Below are 20662 nucleotides of genomic sequence, written 5' to 3'. Positions count from 1 at the left end.
TATAAACCATCTTTAATTTATCAACATCCTCCTTGAATTGTGGACACCAGAACTGGACAGCAGCATTTGCACCAGTGCCAAATGCAGAGGTAAAATAACCTCTCTACTCCTACTTGAGAATCTGCAGTTTAGGCATCCAAAGATCACATCAGCCTTTTTGGCCACAGTATTGCACAGGGAGCTCACGTTCAGCTGATTATCCACCACAACACTAAAATAATTTTCAGAATCACTGCTTCCCAAGATACAGTCCCTCATCCTGTTAGTATAACCTACACTCTTTTTCCCTAGGTGTAACTTGTTACCTATCAGCTCTGTGTTCTTGGGGAACCAGGGCACAGTACCCAGCCTGTTTGACTCGTGAAAGACCTTTCCCCTCCCCGCCAGCCTCTGCTTGAACCAAAGCCAATCAGAAGAAAGACTTACAAAAAGCAATGAAAAGGCCGTGGAAGACACATCTAAACCCCTCCAGACCAGGGTGACAGGATTAAGGAAACTCCCCTAGCCTCATTTGCATCAAGGATGGGACGGAGAGGCATCCCCATTAGCATATTGAATGGAGAACAGAGATTCCAAGGCAAGAACCGCACTGAACTCTGGCACCAGAAAAGCAGAGAAGCACTGCATGATGGGGAATCTCTGCTACAGATGTTAATGAACCCATGCCTGCACACACCCAGCTCAGTAGTTATCAGACCAATTCTAGTATTAAAACCTTTATTGGTATCCAAAATACTGAAGCTGCTTAATTGCATTGTGAGCTCCCTTTAAGGAACACCACCCATAGCCAGGAATAATCAGTTCCTATTGTCTAGCCTGAACAAAACAACTTTGGTATATTCCCTTGAGCCATCAGTTTACCCACAAACAAATCTAGTGTTCTCTCTTGAACCATTGTTCTTTCCCTACAAAAACCCCTACCCATGCTCAAGTAAGTGCTCTGATGCCTGGATCCAAAATCTGCATCAGTTGCACTGGGACTTCATCTTCTCCTGACTGATCATGCTGGGGGCTCTGCCAGTCTCCAGCACTCCAGACCATCAGCTACCACTGCCTAAGAACCCCGATTGACTCAAGCTTCACGGAGTGGTGAGAACCCAGTCTCTCTCTCTCTTTCTCTCTCTAGATATAGCCTTCTGACCCTGACTTACGTGATCAGTTATAGTTTTCTAAACCTGACTTTTATAATCAAATTTAAGTTAGATTTAATATTATAACTGTTTTGTTTGTTTGGCTCCCCTTGTATGGTTATTACCTGGCAATAAATAACTTTCATGGTTAAGCTGGTTACTTTTCTCTCTCTCTCTCTCTCTCTCTCTCTTCCCCCCCCACCCCCTCATAGGTGTTTTTTTTGGCTTCCCCATTCGCTCTGCAGCAACGCTCCTTGCACCTAAGCTAAAGATCCCTGCAGTGCCCAAAAATCCTGTGGGGTTTGCTCATCAAGTGGGTTACTACCAGAACAATTGTAACATGAAAGTGGGGATAGGGATGTGCTGAACCTGGGGCATATGAGGGAGGCAGCTTGAAAGTGCTGCTCGACACAACCTGCTTAGGTGTACTCTATTCCGGTGTGGTGCCCATTGCCTATGAGGGTGCCAGTGCTGCTCGACACAGCCTACTGAGTCCAGGGACATATAAGGGATCAGCTTGGAAGTGCTGATTAACCCAGTCCTCTCAGACGCGCTCTGTTAATGTGTGTGTATGTCCATCTGATTCTGGGGCTGGAAGAACCCAGCCCTGGGGAACCTAGGTCCTGCAGGATAGTTCCATTGGGAGGGAACTTGCAGAAGGGAGAAGTAGAGATCCATATGAGAACAGAAGTGACACAAGCAGTTCATTGATAGAATTACAGAACACCCCCAGCCCCAGAAGAGTAACCCTAATAAATGAGGGTACCCCAAAGTAACGGGCAAATCTGGTAACAAAATCTTTACAGTTAACTGTATTGAAAATACACAGTTTGTTTGTGCCCAATTTACCAAGCAATACAAGATTACTCTGTATTAGTAACCTACCCTCTTCGTTATTTACCAGTCTCCCAATTCTTGTGTCATCTGTAAACTTTTTCAGTGATAGTTTTATGTTTTCTTCCAGGTCACTGACAAAGATGTTAAATAGTGTAGGGCCATGAACTGAGCCACACAGAACCCAACTAGAAAGAACATCTGCTTGACAATGATTCCTGGTTTACTGTTACACTTTGAAAGCTATCAGTGAGCCAGCTTTTAGTTCATTTAATATGCGACATGTTAATTTTTTTTTCTAGTTTTTTCATCAAATTATCATGTGTTATCAAGTCAAATGCCTTATAGGAGTCTAAGTATATTATATTGACTATTACCTTTATCAACCAAATTTGTAATCTCATAAAAAAATATAAATTTAGTTTGACAGAATCTATTTTCTATACACCCATGTTGACTGGCATTAATTATATTATATTAATTGTATTGTTTGTACCTGTGTATAAGAATGCATCCCTGAGTGGATGTCTTTGTCCGGCCTAGGGGGCAGTGGAAAGTCCTGCCACTGTCTGAGCTGTGTCCATTGCCAGGGAGCACAAATTCGTAGTATGCCCTACTCTACATGGTAGAGTATATAGGGAACTATTACTGTGCTTCGTTTGACAATAAACCTGGCCGACGTGCCTTCATACCTTACTAGAGTCTGTGGTCATTGGGGGGTTTTTCGGGGTCTGCTGTGTTAGCTATCTGCACAGAACTGGGGCAGCACACAGAAGGAACACACGCACGCAGCCGACTGATAGCAACATCGAGCAAGAGCAGGTCACCACACCGGTGGCCATCTGACAACATCCTCCTTTAATTCTTTATTAATTGAATCCCATATCAGCTGCTCCATTATCACGTCGTGGTGAATGTCAGACTAACAGCCCTATAATTATAATAATATATAATAAGGTATCCCATTTACCCTTGTCAACTATTGGCACAACATTAGCTCTCTTCCAATCTTCTGGAACTTCCCCAGTGTTCTAAGACTTATTGAAAATCAACATTAATGGTCCAGTGAGCTCTCATCCAGCTCATTTAAAACTTTAGGATGCAAGTTATCTGGACCTGAGGATTTAAAAATGTCTGGTGTTAGTAAGTGCTGTTTAACAACCTTCTGAGATACTAGTGGAATGGAAAGAGTGTTGTTTTTGCCCCAAAAACAGAACAGAATTATTTATTGAACACTTCTGCCTTTTCTGCATTGTTATTTATAATTCTATCATTTGCATTTAGTAATGGACCAACAGCATTGTTAGGATTCTTTTCATTCCTAATATATTTAAAAAACTCCTTTTATTGTTCTTAACTCTGCTAGACATAGATTTCTCCTTGTGTCCCTTTACTTCTCTTACCAATTTTTGACCATTCCTAGCTTCTGATTTATCCTAATTATTATCAACTTCCCTCTTCTTCCATTTGTTATATATTATTTTTATAGCTGCCTTTACTTCTCCTTTAAAACATGTCATTTTTTTAAACCAATCAGAATTCCTCCTTGATTGTGGCTTTTGGAGCCTCTAATAAAGTGTTCTTAAATAATTCCCAATTATCATTCATATTTTTCTGATTAAATCTCCCAGCTGATTTGGCTTAATTGTTTTCAGCTTTGTGAAAATGGACCTTTTAAAGCACCAAGTATATATATCACTGATCTGGACTTTATTTTGTTTGCACATTACAAATGTGATCACTTCTTCCTATGTTACCATTAATTTTTAGTTCTGTGATCAGTTTCTCTTCATCTGCCAAGATGAGGTCTAATATAGAATTGCCCCATGTTGGATGCAATACTTTTTGAGTTAAGAAATTGTCATCTATAATATTTAGAAATTCCAGTGGGGATGGTTTAGTACTGGCAGCCTGAGACCTATAGCATACATCACTTAAATTGAAATTCCCCCATGATTATGCAGCTTTTTTCCCTACACATTATAGATAGGTGCGTAAGGAGCCGGTCATCCTGTTCCCCAGTGTGATTTGGCAGTCTGTATTAAACTAATATTCCATCTTGTTCTTTATCTTTTTGGGACATTGATCTGTAATCATTCAAGATCATTTTCTTCTGAGTTATCTGTGATAGAAGTACAGGTAATGCCATTTTTGACACAGAGTGCTCTCCCCTCCCCATTTTGCCCACTCAATCCTCCTAAATAGGTTATAACCATTAATTATAACATTCCAATCATGTGAATTATTCCACCAGGTTTCAATAATACGAGCTAGATCAAATATATTCTCATAAATAAGTAATTCCAGTTCCTCTTGTTTGTTACCCAGGCTCCTACCATTGGTGTACGATTACCCAGGTAATTAAAGAATGTATTCTCTACATGTCCTTAGATTCCTTGACCATTGTTCCACAAAACTAAAACCCTTCATCTTACATGATTTATCTAGCCACTTCCACTTTATCTGCCTGCTGTCTTCCTTTCCTCATGGGACAGGAAGGATCTCAGAGAAGATCACATGAACATTCTTCTTCAGCATGCACCCAAATTCCCTGAAGTCATCTGCTATATGTGCGATATCCCATGACACAGTGTCTTTAGTACCTATATGAACCATCACCAATGGATCCTCCCCTGATAACTTCAAAAGTCTATCCAAACTTAGAATGACATCTCATGTCTTGGCTCTGAGAAGGCAGCATATCATCATGTTCTCCATCTGTCCCTTGCAGAACATTCTTTTGATCCTTTCGAGTATCGAACCCCCAACAAGGATTGGACAGTTCCTGGGATATACAGAGAACTCTTTGTGGACAAGTTTGATTTTCTTACAGGGTGGGCCGAGCTGCCATCCACAAGTGTGTCTCATACATCTCTCTAGTTCCTTGGATCCCTGGATCTTGAGAGTTATCTTCCACAGTTTATGCTTTGAGGACCTGGTATCAATTGGAAACTTCTAGCTGTGTGGAACTCCTCCTGGTTCTCTTCTCTCAGGTGACCACAGCCTGCCCATTCTCATCTATCTCCAGCCATGGAGAATGCTGCTGTGACTAGTGTTCCCTCTAATTTTTCCCATGCATGTGCGCAATGAATTTTGTTATGTACACCAATATGGAGTTGATGTGTGACACATAACCTCCATATTGGTGTACATAACAAAATTCATGTGGTGGGTATGGGGCCTCGGGGTTTGGAGTGTGGGACAGGGCTCAGGGCTAGGGCAGAGGGTTGGGGTACAGGGGGTGAGGGCTCTGGCTGGGGGTATGGGCTCTGCAGTGGGGTGTGGGATAAGGGGCTCAGGACTGAGGCAGAGGGTTGGAGTGGGGAGGCGGGCTCTGGCTGGGGGGGGGGCGGGCTTGGGGGGGCAGGGATGAGGGGTTTGGGGTGCAGGCTGCCCTGAGACTACAGTGGGGAGAGAGGACTCTCCCCATCTCTCTCTCCCCACCGCAGCACCTTGGCTGGACAGGGGAGAGGTGTCTCTCCCCACCACAGAAGCTCTGGGGCTGGGCTGGGCTGGGGTCAGGGGAAGGGCACCTCTTCCCAGGCCGGGCTGGGGCTGGGGCTGGGGCAGAAGCGGCTTTCCCCCAGCTGAGGCAGGTCTGGGGCTGGGCTGGGTTGGGGCCATGGGAGGGGTGCCTCTCCCCCAGCCATGGCAGGTCCGGGACTGGGCTAGGTTGGGGTTGGCGGTGGAGCATCTCTCCCCGCTGCAGCAGGTCGGGGGCTGTGCGAGAGGCATCTCTCCCTGCTGCAGCCCTGAGCTCCTGCGCAGTGCTTAATAGGCTGCTGCACAGTCGTGCAGCTTAGAGGGAACTTAGGCTGTGACCTCTTACCTCTGCTGGTTATGAACTGCCAGGCCTTCTCTGTGACATCGTCTCTCCCCACAACTCCTTGATGACAAGCCGCTTTCTTACTCAAACCTGGGAAGAAAATCACTCCCTCTCTAAACTCCTTCCAAAACTCTCCAGTTAGCTGCCTCTGTGAGAAGTTTTTCTTTTAGGTTCAGCTCTACCTTTTATTTCAAGATGGCTAGTGATTGAACAGTTCACATAGCAAGTGACTCATTATACCAAGTCTCCCCGCTTAGCTCAGCTCAGCTCCACCCCGAAGCACCAGAGAGAGATTAACCATGCTAAGACTTCAAACAGCAGAGCTGATCAAAGGCAAGCTCCAAGGGTTAAAGCCTTGCAGCCTTTACCAAGGCACTGATCAAAGCAGAAGGATTTCTACTGGTGTCTGTAGGAAAAGGCAATAAATGAATACAGAAATAACTAAATCAGTCTGACAGATGTGGATTTTTGTGTCTTCCTTGCAAAATACCAAATCCCAATCCTCTCAAATATTTGCTTATGACTATGGTAGCATCAGAGGTTTCCATAATCCTTGGTTATTTTTTTTAAATAAACCAAAAATATTTCCCACAAAGTTTTAAATCTCCCCACTATGGACTCCCTTTTGTATATCATACTGTTGAATGTTTTTGCTGGTGGAAGCCAGGGGTCGATTAGGGTTTTGTGGGGCTCCTGGACCACAGCAAGTGGGAGCCCCTCCTCACACCTTCCACCCCTAATCCCCCATGCTCACTCCCTGCACTCCTGCTGGGAAAATGGGGTCCGGGAGCAGAGGCTTGCCCCGCTCACTCAACGCTCCAGCTGGGGAGCAGGGTTGGGGCTTCCTCCTGTCCCCCGGAAGGAGCGCCGGGTGGGCAGAGCAAGTCGGGCCACAGGGGAGCCCATTTTTCCAGGACTTCCCAATTGGCCAGGTCCCGTGGTCATGGCCCCGTTGGCCCAGTGGCTAATCCGTCACTGGTGGAAACGCAAGCATACAGTAATCCACAGTGCAGAGCAATCCCTCTGCAGAGATTTCCTAGTTCCAAAGGGCTACCCAGGCGGAGCAAAGCACGGCCCTATTCCATTTGTTCTACAGAGTTGTTATTGGTGTACTAAATGGAAGTTTTTTTAAAAAATTGGGGACTGCTGTAAGAAGATACTAAACCCAACAAAAGTTAACATGCTGACAACTTTATTTTGATCTGTCTGATTGATTACTATGTATTAGAACCAGTTAAGTTACTACAATTTACTCAATGAATGTGGGGGGAGGTGCTTGTTCAGGAATCTAACACAAATAATGTTTTTATTTATCGGACCAGATCTCTAGATGGTCATGTAGTATTTGGTGGGTAATTTAATCAAACCTCCTTCCAGCATCTAATAAGAGATATGTGAGTTTTCATGTCCACCATCGCTACTTTTGTACACTAACTTGCAATAGATTTTGTTTTTTGTCAGGTATCCCCCATTTCTTTTACATCCCTATTTTGATTGCACAGATCATCCAGGAAACACAGTGCAACACCCTGCCTATCTGCATCCCTCCCCACCCAACTTTTATACACCTATTAATCTCGCCTTCAGTAGAAATCTCTCTTCACTTTTCTCATAACTCCCTGTCAATAAACTACCTGTAAATCCGCTAAGATTAAATTTAAGGTCCTGAATCCTCTAGAGAAGTTGAGTTCCAAGTCATTATTGGTAAGGGAAGTTACTTACACACACGGATGCATGCGTTTCTCCATAAAGTCAACAGCTGGTATCTTAGGTTCAATATATACACATGATTCTTTAATATAGGTACTGTCTGGTAAAACTTTATCTATTTTAAGTTCTACATTATATTAGCTCTCTGTTTTGGTAATGTGAGGTTCAATTTTAACCTAGTTATTTGGCTTCTGTTTGTGCAATATCTCAAGACACGTCCGAAGCAAAAATACCTTTCAGCATTTTTGTGGGGGGGGTGATGTTAATGCTGCACTTGTGACTCAATGTTTTTGGATCATTTTTTCAACATCTTTAAAAAAATAAGCATTCCTGGCTCTGAAACAGTATAGGTATGAACTATGAAACTCACTCGACCATCTTCTGTTTTAGATTAAAAGATATGCTCTAGCTCAACCAAAAGTTGTGAGCTTGATGCAGGAATTACTGGGTGAACGAGGCCTGTGTTGTACAGATCAGACTTCTTTAGATCAGACTTCTTTGGGGGCCAGTGAGAGTGAGCCATGCTAGTCTGACACTTAGGGCACTCACTTGAGAAACTCAGGTTATTGTCCCTGTTCCAATCAATAATTGGTTATACAAAGGAGATCATCTTCAACAAGAAAAATTGGGAGAGCCTCACCCCTGAATGCTCTATAATTCCATTTAGGGTCCTGACCTGTAACATAAGAGACTCAAGTTCAAATCCCTGCTCTGAATAAGGACTTGAACAGAGGTCTTCTACATTTCATGTGAGTACTTTAGCCACAAGACTATACAGGGCCACCACCACTGCTGCCTTCACTGCCTCTGTGAATTTAGTGCCCCTCCTCCCCAGTTTTTTGGGAGGGCTGAAACCAGTCAGCAAATTCGTATCCAATTCACAAATAGTTTTGATTGACCCAAAACTGCATTTTTTGGCAAATAAACTCTCCCTTCAAAAAAATTCACCCAGTTCTTACAGGAAAGAAGATAAGGAGTACTTTTGGCACCTTAGAGACTAACAGATTTATTTGAGCATCATTTGAGTAAATCTGTTAGTCTCTAAGGTGCCACAAGTACTCCTTTTCTTTTTGCGGATACAGACTAACACAGCTGCTACTCTGAAACAGGCAGGAAGATGTAGAAGCTCTTCCCTTACGGAAGTAGCAGGAAAGGCTCTCTCCATAATGCTCAACGGGGCAGTAGGAAAGAAGATTCACTAATGCACTGGCCTGTGTATCAAGGGGTATGCTTTTTAGAGGAAAATGTTTGGTCCCCAAGCCGGCTACTTTGTTTGCTGTGAATAGCAGCAAGGTGCAACAGAGGGCCATTTTCTCAGATGGAGTAAATTGTCATAACTCCATAAAGCTATGACAACCTACACATGCTATGGCTGTGACCCAAAGTGCCTTATCTAGTAGTTAGGAATCCTCTCCTAGCCAGCAGGACAAACTGGGGGAAAATACAAGTGATGGTTGTCCTTCAAATTCAGCCCACAATTACAGCTCCACCCACTTAGGCTACAAAAAAGATGGTGCAAATCATTGAACTAAGATCATCCCACGTCTGTTTTACATGCTTTGATCAGTAGTGAAATAGTTAATAATGTTGACCTTTATATTATCATCACTAGAATTGATACCCCATTGAGATGAATGAGGCAGTTCACACTACTCTGAGCTATTGTTTCAAGCTATTGACTTACATCCAGTTCACATTTGAGGTTTTTTTCATATATATAAAGGATAGAGGTTTAATTTAATTTAAAAATAAATAGATTCCAGACCACAACCTGAAACTCCCAGGGAAAAGCACCAGCTTGATGAACTGCGCAAAGCCATCCCATTTTGATGTCTGCTGACAGCATGTCATAATAAACTCTTCCCTGTAATATACTCTCTAAAATAAAGCTGGAAATCCTACAGAATGTATTGTATGCAATGCCAAATGTGCCAGCCAAAGCCTTTGATATCTCCCCATTATTAAATCAGAAAAAATATAAAGCAGTTTATTTATAAAAATACCATGTATAATTCTCAGATAACTGTTCTGTTACATGTTCTCTGGTTTCTGATTGACTAAAGAACATAGTAAATCTGTTTTTGATTAATTAGTCAGAGTATAACAGGTCAGTAATGAGCACAACAAGCAACTGTCAATCTATTCCATGCAACATCATCAGATAAAATGGTTGCATCAGTTTAAACCAAGGGCTTTATAAAAGCACGAATCTGGTTGGTTGATAAGGAATCTAAGCGTAGGTATTGGTATGACAGCATCTGTCAGGACAAGTTAGCCAGTTTGCCCTCTGAGAAATCATTACCCACCCCAGGGAAGAAAATTAGTTAAGGGAAACATCCTTTCCATCCCCCAGATATTATCTCCTAAAATCTGTGCTTGGTTTTTGTGAATGGATGCTTTCAGTGCTCAGCAAGCATTGGGAAGAGTGGCACAATCCTATACGCAAACACCCAGTCTAGTATTCAGGCTGGGTAGGAAAGGCTTGTCCAATTCCACCTTGGGACAAACCTGAGACCTTTTGACATTAAAACAAGAAAAAACAGCACCTCACCCCTAGCCTGCTGGTTAGGGCACACAGCAAAGCTGCAAGAAACCCAGGTTCTAGTGCCTACTATGCATAACTAGGAGCAGGGCTTTGAACCACTGTCTCCTACATCCAACTGTTTGCTCTCAGTCAGAGCTGTTCCTCTGTGTAAGCATCTGGCATTAGCCACTGTCCAGCATGGCTGCTTTTATGCCCTGGGGTCTGGGCATGTTGTCTAAGCCACACAGACCTCATGTTCCTGTGGGAATGTGGTCAGAAGGCTGGTGCATTAGCCAGGCCCACCTCCTGCCATATGTGTGCTTTCAAGGGGAAGAGGATGACAAAAGCTGCATATGCTGTCCTTGCCCGTAGCACTCTAGCCCAATATAGGGCAGGATGTTTGCTTGTGTACAAGTATCTGCTTGACATCTCTTGTCATCTTGGTTTATTTTATGAATAAAATATAACATAAACCATGAAATGTTACTTTCAGATGCTGTGGTGCTCATTTTACCCATGTGGCCTTGTCCTTACAGGGAAATCCACTTTTATGTGTTTGTAACATACGGTGACTGGGATGGGTTGGAGCAGAAGGGGTCACACTTCAGGGAGAATAGGCAGAAGAGCTTGTGCCCACGAGAGCACATTCCCCTCCAAAGTCTGGAGTGGAACCCAAGATTCCTGAGCCTCACCATTCCTCTGACAACAGCACGTATCTGTGAAACCCAATGGCCCGCATAGAGGGTGTTAACTACTATTGCTACCAGTTACTCCATTAGCTCAAGCACAGCCCATATGGTAGATCTAAAGATTCCAACCCTGCTCTTAACCCATGTAGGTGTTAATACGATGCCATGTGATGGAATTTCTATTTTTTCTGAGGTGTTTTTGTTTTGTTTTTTAACATTTAGGAACATTTAAAAACTGTTAAAAGAACAATAGGGGCAAAAAGTCAAGCACTTTAAAGTTAGGAAATGGCAGAATTACAGTTGCCAGTGCAACCATCATTTAGCCCCTTTGTGCATGTACGTTATGACAGTCTCTTAACTACATGATCACATTCTATTTTCCACAGGACCCCTGTGTCATTCAGTGCAGAGAATGAACCTATTCATTGAGCAAGAGGTTGAGCAAGAGTTCTGTAGCATAGGAGACTGTTGTCTCAAGTTGGAAGGTACGTAGGAATTTCAGGAAGAGAAAGGATAGTCTCATGGTTAAGGCAGTTGAATGTCACTGTGGAGAACTGCATTCTGTCTGTGTCTCTGCCACGCAGTTCATATCTCACTTGAACCATTTTTTTGCCGGTAGTCACTCACTGCGTGTTCCTCATTTTCTGGGTGTCTGACTATTGAGGCCTGGGGTCTGCTTTCGAGAAGTGCTGGGCACGCTCAGTTGCAACTGAGGTCAGTGGGAGCTGTGCTTTGAACATGGAAGGTGCTATATTATGGTAAGTGCTCTGAAAAATCAGGTTCTAGGTGTCTGAAATTGGGCACCCAAAATTAGTGGATACTTTTGACCTTAATCTCTCTGTGCTTCAGTTCCCCCTCTGAAAAATGAGACCAATCATAGCCCTTCACCTCACTGGAGTGTTGTGAAGATAAACGTATTCATATTTGTGAAGCAATCAGATACTATAGGGATGAGTAGAGCTGGGTAGGAATTTTCTGGTGAACCAAGTTTTCATTGGAAAATGCTGATTTGTTGAACCCACCATGAGGAATGCCCTAGGACTAGGCATCTCAGGGCTTCTGGGTCCACAGATCCTCAGAAGCCCTGCTAATTATATGGCAGTGAGGAAATGGCTGGATCTACACTAGAAGTGCTATGTTGGCACCTCTGTAGTGCCTCTGGTGAAGAAGCTTTATGCCAAAGGGAGGCAGCTCTCCTGTCAGCATAATAAATCCACCTCCACGAGAGGCGGTAGCTATGTCAGTGGGAAAAGTTCTCTCACAGAAATAGCGCTGTCCACACCTGTGCTTAGGTCAGTGTAACTTACATCGCTCAGGGGGGTGGCTTATTCACACCCCTGAACAACATAAGTTATATCAAAGTAAGTGATAGTGTAGGTCTGGCCTTGCTTGTTCATTTCCAGACTTTTTTACTTTTTGGGTTTTTAAGAAGTGTAAAGGTTTTGGACAAAAGGTGTAATTCATTGGGAGTGTTAACAGCATTCAGGTGAAACAATTCTTCAGCCTCAACTTTTAGCTGAAATTAACTGAAACTTCAAAGTTCAAATCCTGTGTGTAAAGCATCAGGGGGCTGGTGCTGCAGTTAGAAGGAGTATATTACTGATCATGTAAAGCTCCCAGAAATAGTCAGACACGTTTAGCTAAACATTCTGGGTGAGATCCTGGCCCCACCAAATAGGAATTTTTCTACTGATTTCAATAGGACCAGGATTTCACCCTCTGACTTCTGTGTGGGATAATGGCCATTGTAATGTTTTTAAAGCAGGAGTCAGGTTAATCAGGAGAGAAAGCTCAGCACTTATTTGATTGCATAAGCACTCAGCTCTATGTGAATCCGCTCAGAATTCTGCAAACACACTAGGCATGCTCAGAGGCTTAACACAGGTATTAGCATAGTCACATATTAACATTACTTCATTTTTGTAGTATCACCCTTACTAGCAACATAATACCTGTCTGACCAGCCATGGCAAGACCAGTCACAAGGCTCTTCCATTGGCACCACTAGGAGTTTGGGGCATAATAGTAATTATAATAATTAAAAAATTGTTACAAAATAAAATAATCATGGTGCTTTGTGGTTCAGGTACTGGACTGGGACTCAGAAGACCTAGGTTCAGTTCCTAGATCTGCCATGGACTTTCTGTCTGACCTTGGGCAAATTACTTAATTTCTCTTTGTCGCCCCCAAAGTGAAATTAGGCAATAATACTTTCTTCCATCCTTTGCCTGTCTTTGTCTATTTAGAAGGTAAGTCAAATATTTAATAAATAATATGCACTCTATAAGGTGTCTCTGCCCATGATGTTTCCCCTCCCCTTGCTCCTTTCCCCTTTATATTTTCCTGTCCCTGCCCTTACTCCAACTCTCCTCCGCTTCAATCTTGACTTGCCCCAACCACCTTAAAACTCCAGAGCTCTAAAATTAAACATGGAACTGGCACAGTGTCTAGTTTTCATCCTGTAAAGGGAGAAGTGCCAGAGACTCTGTGAAGTCCACTAGGGACTCTGCTGTTGCTATTGATTTTAGGTGGAAGGTGCTCAGATACTATGGTGATGGGCAGCAATTTAAAACCCTAGTTAGGTATATGTTTGTCCTGCACCTAGCACAAAGGGATGCCAAATTTGACTGAGGTCTGCAGTGGTATCACAGTATCCATGTCTTTGCACTTGCTCCAAGTTCTGTAGTCGGGGGAGGGGAGCAACCATTCTTAAGGAATGGTCCCATACTAAATCAGTACTGCTGCCAGAGCAGTCTGGAGTGTTGCTCCAGCTGCATGGTTACAATACCACTGAAATTTGACCCTTCAGCCTTCCATCCAGACAGAGGGGAGCCGGGCCAAATTTCAGTGAGTGGCTTTGCAACCTAGCACACAGGGAAACAACACTACTCAAATTTGGCCAGGCAGCCCCTCCATCCAGATGGAGGGGCAGCCAGGACAAGTGTTGTCCTGAGCTGGTGTACAGGCAGTTTATTCCTGCACAGGGGAGCTGCCTGAGAGCTTCATTCCTGGAGGCACCTGCTCATGCACTGTGTGGGTAAGAGGGAGAGTGGAGACTCTCTGGCTGGGGGAGGAGGCCTGGGGTCCCTGCAGGAGGATGAGGGAATGAGCATGGACTGGAACTTGCCCTCCCAAGAAGTATCTGAATTGGTGCCACTGCACTGATCCCTCCTCTTCCACAGTGAGTGACTTCTGGAAGTAGCACCTCACCTCTGTCAGCAGGAAACTGTTGCCTCTGAAGAAGCAGGTCTGTATCTTAATCTCAGACACATCATAAATCATGAGTAAATGCGGCCGTGACCCTAGGTACAGTGAGAATCTGAAGGGAGGCTTCCAAGTAGAAAAAACTGTTTCAGTACATGGTGTCCCAATAGCTGAAGATTTGCCTTGGCCCAGCTTGTAAGTCTGTAAACAATATACTATATTAACATGCTGGCACACATTCAGCCAATCCAACATACGGCTTTATTTCAGCAGGGAGAGCTCTTTTACAACCTACCATATGTCAGGGACTTTCCAAGGCTAAGATACCCTGCAATACATTTTCAGTCCCTGCTGTCTTTTTTGGCCTGATCCATTGTTCATTGCAGTAAATAGAAGGGTTCCTATTGACTGCAATGGGCATTGGATCAGGACCCATGATCATGTGCAAAAATATATAAACACTTACTTGGTACTTTCAATTGTTTCAGTGGGTTTTAAGGACACAGATTTTATCAGTTGTGTATATTAGTTGGATGATTTCAAGTGTATGTTCAGATGTTAGAAATTTTTAATTCTGTGTGCTGGTGTTTGCACCTGTAAAATTTGGGGAATGGGTATATGTACACAATTTTGTGCATCCAAATATGGAGGCCTTTTTATAAAACATAGTCCGGGGGTACATACCTGCCTGCTGGTGAATCTCCTGCATTGTGGTATTTTAGCCCTTCACTTTCTCCCACTACATTCTGCAATGCATCAAAAGGAAGAATTACCAGCTCTCTGCCAAAAACATAAATAAATTGTTTTATATGTAAAATCAGCTTGTTTTAGCTGGCAAAACAGGTCTGAGACCATACAATGGCCTACTCCAGCTGAAATGAAGAGGCACATTAGCACTAATCAAAATATTTTATTGGCAGAGCCTCTTGCTGTTCATAGGTTTGAAAACAAACTAGAAAATGGAGGAGGTTGGGTCACCCTCATTAATCCTTTCGTTGCTTGCTGGATTCCATTTTGACAGGCACATCAATGTGAAAGAAAGGAACAGCCCAAGGATTATATCTCTGTCATAAACAGGGGCCGTTCCCATAGGGAGTTTCACTTGCTTACACATAATCTAAATTCATTCCTCCACACCTAGATGTATTAGTTATCTGTTCTTCAGTGTATGTTGATGAACCAGGCAAGAGCAAGGCCTCTGATCTCTATTGTGTAAGGGAGCAAATGATCAGTAAAATCAGCCATATATAGTTGTAAATCACAGAAGGGAGTAGAGACAATGTGGCACGCATACCTTCTTCTCCGGAGGCCTAACAGCCCCTCTATCCCACATTTCTAACATTAGAATACTTCTGGTATGCTCAGTAGTGAGCTGCAGGGCACAACGCCAAGGAATAGCCCCACTACACAAAATGCTGGACTCCCCATACCGGCAGAAGTGGAAGGATCACACAGTGGTGATGCTAAGCATGTCAAGGTCATGCCTATTAAAGACACTTGCATATCACATATATAATTCTTACTCATTGCAGTATTACTTTCTGACTTATCGCTTCTATGCCATCTGTTGGAAGTAGTGGATAGTTATGGATCAATGCTAGCACAGTTACAGAGCCATCTGTGCTGACATGGGGATGGCAGAGCAGGATATTGTATAGACCAGTGGTTCTCAAATTTTTGTACTGGTGACCCCTTTCACATAGCAAGCCTCTGAGTGTGACCCCCTTATAAATTAAAAACATGTTTTTATATATTTAACACATTATAAATGCTGGAGGCAAAGCGGGGTTTGGGGTGGAGGCTGACAGCTCGTAACCCCCCATATAATAACCTTGCGACCCCTTGAGGGGTCCCAACCCCCGCAGTTTGAGAACCCCTGGTATAGACAGACTGGCTCTCTGCAGGGATGTGATTAGATTGGTGGGGTTAGGGCCTGGATTTCCCATGGATCACTATGCTGCGTGTGATTAGGAGGCCTTGTGAAATATAGGATCATAGAAGCCAAGAGTCCCATATTTATGTGTGGGAGTCTGTTGACACCACTATAAATTGTGATAACCCATCTCTAGATGCTTAGAGTCAATGGGCCAGGAATTGTCCCTATCACCAAATCTAACATTTTTCAGCATTTTTTAAAAAAATGATGTTGGGGTTGAGCACATAGTAAAGCGGAATTAAAGTAAATGGAGCTGGATAAACTATTTGCAGTGAATATTTATTCTGCAAATTTAACCCTTTTTCCGTTTGTGAATTATCTGTGAACAGACGTCATTGGTTATGATTTGTTATTCTAAACTCTTTAATGAATGATTTATATGAACACATTTCAGCCTATGAATTGCTCTCAAACTGTGTGACTATTGCTGTGATTTGCTGTTTGTGCTGTGATTGCTCGCCAACATCAAAAGATACTGTTTTTGCTTCCCTATTGGAAGACTGAGGTTTTATAAACAGGAGGAGGTTGAAATAAGACAGTTGAGATGAGAACATTTGCATGAACACATAAGAGGCCTGTATCTGAGATCAGAAGAAATGAGAGGGAATTAACTTATTTTAAAATAATAACTGTATTTCACATTGTTATAGCACCTGCTACCCAAGGAACTCAAAGCATTCATTACATATGAATTAATTACCACAAATGCTCTTCAAGGTAGGTGGTATTACCCCCATTTTAGAGAAGAGGAAGCTGAGGCATAGAGAAATTAAGGGACTTGCCCTTTGTCACAGAAAAAGTCTGTGATAAAGCTAGAGAATTGAACTCAAGTATCTTACTTCCTAGGCTTGTTCCTTAACCACAGAACCAGTCTTCATTTTCTGAAGTATTGCCATCTGACAAGCAGCAAGAGCATGCAGTAGTAAAGTGATTTTATTTTATTTTTTCATTTTGTCTTTTTTTATGACTCTTCACCTAAAAATGTAAGATTCAAATGTAGGTGTCCCATTGAACTCTCCACCCAGTGATGGTCTGTCCTCCACCTACCTATCTACTTTTCGGAAAAAAAAAATTGTATAGATAGACCCTGTTAATTTTCATCTTCTTCAGAAGTGATGTCTTTGTTCATATTTCTGTAATCAAGTATGTTCTGTTGATCTATTTTCATTATGCTGCATTTCTGCCTCACTGGCTAAGAGGAACGAGCCATGAACTGCTGATCATATCTCATTCTGGCCAAGGGAGATAATGAAAGAGATGCTTAAATCTGTTTCCCATACAGTCTGTTAATTTTGAACAATATCTTTCTTTTCCTCTGGGGAATATGACTTATTAATCAGAACGTCAAAAGAAAGATGGGGGGCAGGGAGAAATAAGCTACGTACAATACAGTATTGTGGCCCACATCCACAAATTGATTCAGTTTTACTTCAGTGTTACTCTGTTGATTTCAATGAAGTTGCCACTGTGTAAAACAGATTCTCTGTCTTTTCCTCAGAACATTTTGGTTTGATTCATATAAGGCAACATTAAAAACATGTTTAATTCTTGTAAAATGCATATGTGTGAAAGTTAGCAGAGGAATCCACAAGTCTATTTAAAATATAAAATAAACCATTAAGGGGCTTCAAGCACTTTTAGCCTTCTTGAAAGGGAAAATAGGCAGAAAAAAATATATTGTTCTGTAATGCTGATAAATATGTTTCCAAAAATCTGGGCTATTTTTTACCTAAATTAAACAAAGCAACAGGCCAGTCTTCTATGTCTCCAGCTTCTCAAAAATGTTTAACAGAAGTAACGAGCTTATTTCACCATTTCCTACGTTCCTCTACATATCGGATGTGTGTTTCATTAGCCAGTATTGTCAACCCCACTCACTAGTCAGGACACGAAAAAATTATGAAATTTGGGCTTCTTTTTATGTGAGCCTTCAGGGTTCATATTTTCGTAGTTTTCTGTACAACCGTGAGGCCTAGAAATCTACTTTTCTTTTTTTGTTGTTGTTGTTTTTTAAGGAAAGCTGAGATTCTTTTGTAATCATTTTACTCCAGGAGATGGGACTTTAAGAAAGACACCAAATATTATGAAACTTGTTATAACATCATCGGAGTTGACAGCACCCATACACAGGGAGCAACATGTATAGATGAATATTATTCACACACAATTTGCCTGAAAGAGGTAGGCTTTGCAGCCCCTTCAAACAGATTAATGGTTCTTGTGTAAGGATTTCTATGCATGGAGCCCTAGAATGAGTGTGAGATGACATTACTGGTAGACAAATATAGCTACAACGTTCCTCTTCCTTAACTCTAGCTAGACAGTGACATTTTGACTTTAAATTAAGCAAGTGAGACAATCTTCACGGCATGATATACCTGCCAAACCTTCTCACCCACAACATCACCTGATAAATCTTTTCTTGCTTGGCATTTTAGTTTTTATTCTGCATTCCCTAGTTTGAAAACCACTCCATTATTTCTGTTTTATGCTGGCTCATTTCCTGCCCATTCAGGGCTGTCAAGCAGAAGGGAGCTTTGTTGGGTAAGCCCATACCAAATCACCCTCCCCCATGGGCTGCGGGTATCAAAGGCAGGGGAAGGCTGAGGCCTGGCCCGTCCACTTTTCGCCGGGATGGGGCCCGTCCCCCCCCCCTTGGCCCCCCCCGCCAGGCCACCGTGGAGCCCGGCCGGGGAGCCTAGGCAGCTGTGAGGAGTCGTGGACCCTCCCTCTGCCCCAGGCGGGTGGGGAGCAGGGGCACGGGCCGGGGGTTGCTTTTCCCCCCCCACACCACGGGCAGGTGGAGGGTCCGCCATGGCTTCCCACAGCTGCCCGCCTGGTTTTTATCATGGCCGAGCTGTGGCTCCGGGGGCCCCCGCCGCAGCCGGGTCAGGGAGAACCGCGCGGGAGCCTGGGTCTCTCCACCGCGCCTGCCCTGGGCGAGGGGCCTGGGACATGGACAGCGGGCTGCCTGCCTTTGCCTCCACCTCGGGCAGGGGTCCTCGCCCCCCCTCGGGAGGGCTCCGGCGCCCTTGCCCCAGGCTGGGGCTAGTGGGGCTGCAGCCAGGGACTCCAGGCGGCTGGAGCTGGTGCTCCCGCTGCCTGCCTATCCAGGCCTGGGTGCCGTGCTGCCCGCCCACCCGGCACGCCGGGGTTGGGGGGACGCGCTGCCCGCCGTGGTAGGGGCCGTGCCCTGCCTGCCCGCCCGCGCACCTGCTGCTCTGGGACTCGGGCCGGGGGCCATGCTGCTTGCCGACCCGCCAGGAGCTCTGGGGCTGGGGGAGGGTGGGGCTCCGGTGAGGGGAGGGGCGGGGCCCCTGGCAGAAGGGGCGGGCCGGCCGGGGGCTAGCCTCCCTGAGCCCGCGGTTCACCTGCCGCCCTGCCCTCCCCCTTTCAAAGCACAGCAACAGATTGTGATTTTGCATCGTCGTGATATAATGCCATAACGTTGAAATAGTGATTTTGTATGGGCACAAAGAAGCGGCTTGTGGCTGTCACAGATGGAGTTTGGAAACTTGATGCTGCGTCAATACACCTGTTAAAGTGGAGGTGTTACCCTTAGATGGCATAGTACTTTTGCAGGTAGACTCATGGGCTATAATGGGACTGCTTCAGTTTGTAGGTGCCAAACTGTTCAATGTGAGTAAGTGGTAACATCAGCTCCTAAAGAAAGTAATTGCTTGCTCAGCTGCTGCACTGGGCCCACCTCTCAGGCTTTTGTTGGGTGAGTCTTTCAGGAGGGTGCTTCCTGCCCACACCTCACCCCCAGCTCTCCGGATCTTCTTATCGGGTCTGTGCCTCACGAGTCCCCTCCCCTCCGTAACCTGAGCCGGTTCATTTCCGAAGCGCGCCCAGGACACACATGTACATGCTCCTGCTCCGTACTTTTCATTTCCTCACCCTCATGTCTTCCACCAATACCAAGTGGCAGGACTTCCTTCCACCTGTGGGCCGGTGGGTCAGCCTTTATTGCACCCTTGGCCCATTGTAAATTTCAGTTGGTGGCTCCTTCATGGAATCGTGAGCACAGACGTGTACTTGGCATGGTTCACACCCCTCTTCGACACCTGTCCCTTCTGCAGTATGAGGGAGACCCTGGTGCATATGTACCTGGAGTGTGCCAGGTTGCAGCCCCTTTTCCAGCTCCTCCAGAACCTTCTCCTTAGGTTCTGGCTGCACTTTTCCCCGCACCTCCTGATCTATGCACACCCCATCCGTGGCCCCACAAAGTCAAGAGATCTGCTCGTGAACCTCCTTATAGCACTGGCCAATGCGGCCATCTATAAAACCAGGGGGAGGATGCTGGATGGGGAGGTGCTCTGCGATTATGGGGCCTATTTCTACTCCTCCCTTCAATCATACATCCGAGCAGAGTTCCTGTGGGCGGCATCTGCCGACTCCCTAGACACCCTCGAGGAGCAGTGGGCACTGTCTGGGGTTCTCTGCTTGGTGTCCCCTTCTGGATCCCTGATTTTGCATCTGTAACCCTCACTCCTCTCTCTGTTTTCTCATTAGTTGTTCCCCAGAATTGCTTGAGCCACGATTCAGTAGCTCTTCCCCTTAGGCTGGGGGATGGGCCTTTGACCGCCCACCTTCCCAGGATTTCAGTAGGTGCTGCACTGGAAAAAAGACCTTGCATGTTAAAGCTTCCATTGCAGTACTGAATACCTGGTAGGGCTGCATTGAAGCAGTAGCGCCGAAACAGAGGGCCCGGGGGACATGGCCCTTCCACTTTTCACCACTGCATACCCCACCCCCTTCCCCTCTTCATCCCCCCGAGGCCCCACCCTCCTGCCAGGCCAGCAGCTG

At 44.5% G+C, this 20662-nt stretch overlaps 1 protein-coding gene across 3 annotated transcripts in view; it reads right to left on the bottom strand.

Moving 5' to 3' along the window:
- Positions 1-19130, bottom strand: part of LOC141982394 (uncharacterized) — a 42344-nt gene extending 23214 nt beyond the window's left edge. For 2 of the 3 annotated variants that reach the window (XR_012638055.1, XR_012638056.1), the window contains exons 1-2: positions 19067-19130; positions 14602-14697 (exon numbers count right to left, since the gene is read on the bottom strand). The gene's annotated coding sequence lies outside the window, so the exon portion shown is untranslated. Of the gene's footprint in view, positions 1-13923; positions 14018-14601; positions 14698-19066 lie in introns of those variants that run through there. The other variant, XM_074944421.1, reaches the window with a different exon arrangement.
- Positions 19131-20662: the final 1532 nt, after the last annotated feature.

Source organism: Natator depressus, chromosome 2 (assembly GCF_965152275.1).
Source record: "Natator depressus isolate rNatDep1 chromosome 2, rNatDep2.hap1, whole genome shotgun sequence".
Lineage (NCBI taxonomy): Eukaryota > Metazoa > Chordata > Testudines > Cheloniidae > Natator > Natator depressus.
The sequence above is the reverse complement of the archived record's forward strand: the minus strand, read 5'-3'. Positions and strand labels throughout refer to the sequence as shown.